The 5,528-nt window shown below is 35.4% G+C and overlaps 1 long non-coding RNA gene across 1 annotated transcript; it reads right to left on the reverse strand.

Moving 5' to 3' along the window:
- Positions 1 to 1,785: 1,785 nt before the first annotated feature.
- LOC110676033 lies at positions 1,786 to 2,138 on the reverse strand. Its single transcript, XR_002500017.1, has 2 exons — positions 2,026 to 2,138; positions 1,786 to 1,968 (listed from the first exon to the last, which is right to left on the reverse strand). It is a non-coding gene; the product is annotated as an uncharacterized LOC110676033 (long non-coding RNA).
- Between the last annotated feature and the right edge of the window lie 3,390 nt (positions 2,139 to 5,528).

Consider the following 5,528-nt stretch of genomic DNA (forward strand, 5'->3'; position numbering starts at 1 on the left):
CCAGCTAATATGTTTTTTTTTTGCGAAAATATCTCCTTTAGTTGATTATCGTTTTCCACATACCAAATTTTTCATCACTGGACTACAATCATGAGTATGACTTCCGAACTAAGAAGGTTTTAGGCGAATAGTTTTTTTTTTTTATTTAATCAGTGGACTGATATATAAGCGAATAAAATGTGTGCCCCAGTAGTGCCATTTAGGTGATTTCCAAAGTAATAAGTTTTCAGGCGAATAGGTCTCATTCAGATCTCCAACTTTGTCAAAAAACGCTAACTTCGTATCCAATCTCTAGATTGAGATAAAAGCAAATAATATTTTGTCTACTAGCGCCACCTTGGGAGAATTTTCCAAACTACTATGTTTCTTGGGCGAATAGATCCCATTTAGTTGAGCACTTTTGTCGAAGATACCAATTTCGAGAGTTCAATTTTTTTCAGTCTCATCGCTGGACTGATAAAGAAAAAATAAAATATTTGACCACTAGCGCTACCTTGTGAGTGTTTTTCGAACTAATATGGTTTTAGACGAATAGGATTCATTTAGTTGTTCAACATTGTCCAGCTTAGCTTAGCTTAGCTTAGACTGACTACACATATCAATGGTTGCTATTCCGTGATTGACCGAAGTCAGTGAAAATGCACAAAGAATCAATTAGAAGTTCGGCTGGGATTGGCCATAATCTTCTTCAATGTGCATAATTCAGTGCCTCTATTTATACAGGGTCAATAACGGCGCCGGCCACGTCCTTGTAGTCAGGTGGGATTGGGGGAAGGAATGTTAGTGTGTAACCTTTGCTATTTGGAGATCGTGTTTGCCTCTGCATCTCCACAAAGGTTACTGGGAGGGATGTTTGTTAATGGGAAGGATCGTTGGGTCACAGGATTCACTTCGATAAGCGTTTAGACCATGATAAATAATGATTTGTGAGATATATACATGCTTATTTTTATATATAATATTTTCATTTGATATGAACAATTTCTATGTAGTGGAAAATTATGCCGACACTTGATGTGACGAACCATTCAAAGTTTGTTGAACAAATACCTAAATGTAACATTCCTACAGCTGTCAGGACGAAAGCATGTGTTATTATATTTTACTTATTTGAAAAGAAACAAAAAACTCGATTGGTTGGAACATCATAGAACACTCTTATTCTTATGCCGACACTTACAGTGGCGAACCATCCAAAGTTTGTTGAATAAAGTGAACCTTTCGCAAGTCTACACTTGTAGTGTCAAACCATTCAAAGTTTTTTTTTTATTACAAAAATAAAGGTAAAAAGGGGTGTTCTGTTCTGAAACGAGCTCACTAATTGATCCTTTATCCTTCACTGTGCAGCCACAATCCACTCTCAGCCTCACTCGTTTTGCTCGGCTATATAAAAGCACTCAGAAAAAAATAGGCGCGCGACCCGAAAAGGAAAAAAAACTTGGCTCTCTTGACGCACTGCCCAGCAGCAAGCGTCAAGTTCAAAGGATCAAAAAGAACTAACCGATCACGCCACTTTTTCACTTACTAGACCGACGAGCGATACACGCCTTAAAATATGTATACTAGATTGGTTAAATACCATTCTAAAACCATATTCGGTTTATTCACTCATTCAAATGCATTTAAATGATTTAAGCATTGCTTAGTATAAACGAATTTTATATCAGTAAATGATTTTTCGAGAATTATGCATATAATGCTTAAAGTTTTAAAATCATTTACAATGAATAAAATAAGCCATTCTTTTCAATTTCTGTAAACAAACGCAATGAAAATGTAAGAAAGTTGATTTTTTAAAGCAACGCATTTATTTCCATTTCATTAATATGTGGTGTATGTGTCTGCTACTCATGGTTAAGGTTTCTTCCAATCTGTCCAGCGTTGATCACAATAATCTTCCTACATACTTGAAGCAGTTGTTTACGAATCGCTCACGACGACCGGATTGATACTCTCCCACAAAATAATCTGGAAAAGTTTGAATGATGATGAAATACCGATATGATTATGATGAAATGAACTAACCTTATCGTAATTATTGAATCCAATTTCACCAAATTCGTAACTTCTAATCTCCTCCTGCGGTAAGCTCCCTGAGACAAATGTCCCTTGATGATGGGCGTCCTCTGATGAGGGCTGAGCACGCCACAACTGCTGAAAACTATGTTTATGGCTTCGGGCATTTTCTTCTCCATATATTAGTTATTCTTTTTAGGCATCACTTCAAGACACAGAAAACTGTATTTAAATAAAAGTTGGATTGCAAAATATATTGCTATAGCGCGTATTATTCGAAAAAAAAGCTTCATAACACAATGTGATTTCGATACCGAACCGAACAAAATGAAATTATATTTTGAAAAGTCCCAAGATTAGCGTATTTCACTATATAAGCACGACGAAAAATAAATCACGGATAAGCTTGGCAAGGTATAAAATAATAAGCTTCTCAAAGATTAAAAACCGATAATATTGAGAAAATAATATAACGTACACTAACTAGTATATTCGTTTTTCTCCGTGTATGTTTGATCCTGCCCTCGTCGCTGGCCCCCGTAGGAGCAAGCGTCAAGGTCGAAAGATCAGACAGAACTAACCGATCGCGGCACTTTTCATTTACTCTAACTGATCACGCTACTTTTTCACTTACTAGCTCATTTAGTTGTTCAACATTGTCCATTATACAAACTTTGTATCTAATCACTTGCCTGAGATATTATCAAATAAAATCTTTGCCCACTAGCGCCATCTTGTGAGTGTTACAAGGTTTTATGTGACTAAGTATCATTTAGTTGTTCAACATTGTCGAAGACAACAATTTTGTATCTCATAACAGAACTTAGATGCAAGCAAATACAATATTTGCCCACTAGCTCAATCTAGTGAATGTTTTCCGAACTAATAAGTTTTCGGGCGAATAGATCTCATTCAGTTGAACACATTTGTCGAAGACACCAATGTTGTAAATCATCACTGAACTGAGATATAAACAATCAAAATGTTCGACCATTAGCGCCATCTTTTGAGTGTTTTCCGTACAAATAAGGTTTTAGTCAAATAGTTCTCATTTAGTTGATCAACTTCATCGAAGACACCAATTTTGTATCTCATAACTGAACTAAGATAAAAGCAAATAAAGTTTTGGCTCACTAGCGCCATCTTGGGAGTGTTTTCCGAATTTATAAAATTCTATGCGAATAGGTATTATTTAGTTGTTCAACTTTGTCGAAGACACCATCTTTGTATCTCATAACTGGGCTAAGATATAAGCAAATAAAGCTTTAGCTCACTAGCGCCATCTTGGGAGTGTTTTCCGAATTTATAAGATTCTATGCAAATAGGTATTATTTAGTTATTCAACTTTGTCGAAGACACCATTTTTGTATCTCATAACTGAGCTAAGATATAAGCAAATAAAGCTTTAGCTCACTAGCGCCATCTTGGGAGTGTTTTCCGAATTTATAAGGTTCTATGCGAATAGGTATTATTTAGTTGTTCAACTTTGTAGAAGACACCATCTTTGTATCTCATAACTGGGCTAAGATGTAAGCAAATAAAGCTTTAGCTCACTAGCGCCATCTTGGGAGTGTTTTCCGCATTTATAAGGTTCTATGCGAATAGGTATTATTTAGTTATTCAACTTTGTCGAAGACACCATTTTTGTATTTCATAACTGGGCTAAGATATAAGCAAATAAAGCTTTAGCTCACTAGCGCCATCTTGGGAGTGTTTTCCGCATTTATAAGGTTCTATGCGAATAGGTATTATTTACTTGTTCAACTTTGTCGAAGACACCATTTTTGTATTTCATAACTGGGCTAAGATATAAGCAAATAAAGCTTTAGCTCACTAGCGCAATCTTGGGAGTGTTTTCCGCATTTATAAGGTTCTATGCGAATAGGTATTATTTAGTTATTCAACTTTGTCGAAGACACCATTTTTGTATTTCATAACTGGGCTAAGATATAAGCAAATAAAGCTTTAGCTCACTAGCGCCATCTTGGGAGTGTTTTCCGCATTTATAAGGTTCTATGCGAATAGGTATTATTTACTTGTTCAACTTTGTCGAAGACACCATTTTTGTATTTCATAACTGGGCTAAGATATAAGCAAATAAAGCTTTAGCTCACTAGCGCAATCTTGGGAGTGTTTTCCGCATTTATAAGGTTCTATGCGAATAGGTATTATTTAGTTGTTCAACTTTGTCGAAGACACCAATTTTGTATCTCATAACTGAACTAAGATAAAAGCAAATAAAGTTTTGGCTCACTAGCGCCATCTTGGGAGTGTTTTCCGAATTTATAAGGTTCTATGCGAATAGGTATTATTTAGTTGTTCAACTTTGTAGAAGACACCATCTTTGTATCTCATAACTGGGCTAAGATGTAAGCAAATAAAGCTTTAGCTCACTAGCGCCATCTTGGGAGTGTTTTCCGCATTTATAAGGTTCTATGCGAATAGGTATTATTTAGTTATTCAACTTTGTCGAAGACACCAATTTTGTATCTCATAACTGAACTAAGATAAAAGCAAATAAAGTTTTGGCTCACTAGCGCCATCTTGGGAGTGTTTTCCGAATTTATAAAATTCTATGCGAATAGGTATTATTTAGTTGTTCAACTTTGTCGAAGACACCATCTTTGTATCTCATAACTGGGCTAAGATATAAGCAAATAAAGCTTTAGCTCACTAGCGCCATCTTGGGAGTGTTTTCCGAATTTATAAGATTCTATGCAAATAGGTATTATTTAGTTATTCAACTTTGTCGAAGACACCATTTTTGTATCTCATAACTGAGCTAAGATATAAGCAAATAAAGCTTTAGCTCACTAGCGCCATCTTGGGAGTGTTTTCCGAATTTATAAGGTTCTATGCGAATAGGTATTATTTAGTTGTTCAACTTTGTAGAAGACACCATCTTTGTATCTCATAACTGGGCTAAGATGTAAGCAAATAAAGCTTTAGCTCACTAGCGCCATCTTGGGAGTGTTTTCCGCATTTATAAGGTTCTATGCGAATAGGTATTATTTAGTTATTCAACTTTGTCGAAGACACCATTTTTGTATTTCATAACTGGGCTAAGATATAAGCAAATAAAGCTTTAGCTCACTAGCGCCATCTTGGGAGTGTTTTCCGCATTTATAAGGTTCTATGCGAATAGGTATTATTTACTTGTTCAACTTTGTCGAAGACACCATTTTTGTATTTCATAACTGGGCTAAGATATAAGCAAATAAAGCTTTAGCTCACTAGCGCAATCTTGGGAGTGTTTTCCGCATTTATAAGGTTCTATGCGAATAGGTATTATTTAGTTATTCAACTTTGTCGAAGACACCATTTTTGTATTTCATAACTGGGCTAAGATATAAGCAAATAAAGCTTTAGCTCACTAGCGCCATCTTGGGAGTGTTTTCCGCATTTATAAGGTTCTATGCGAATAGGTATTATTTAGTTATTCAACTTTGTCGAAGACACCATTTTTGTATTTCATAACTGGGCTAAGATATAAGCAAATAAAGCTTTAGCTC

Source organism: Aedes aegypti, chromosome 2 (assembly GCF_002204515.2).
Source record: "Aedes aegypti strain LVP_AGWG chromosome 2, AaegL5.0 Primary Assembly, whole genome shotgun sequence".
Classification (NCBI taxonomy): Eukaryota; Metazoa; Arthropoda; class Insecta; order Diptera; family Culicidae; genus Aedes; species Aedes aegypti.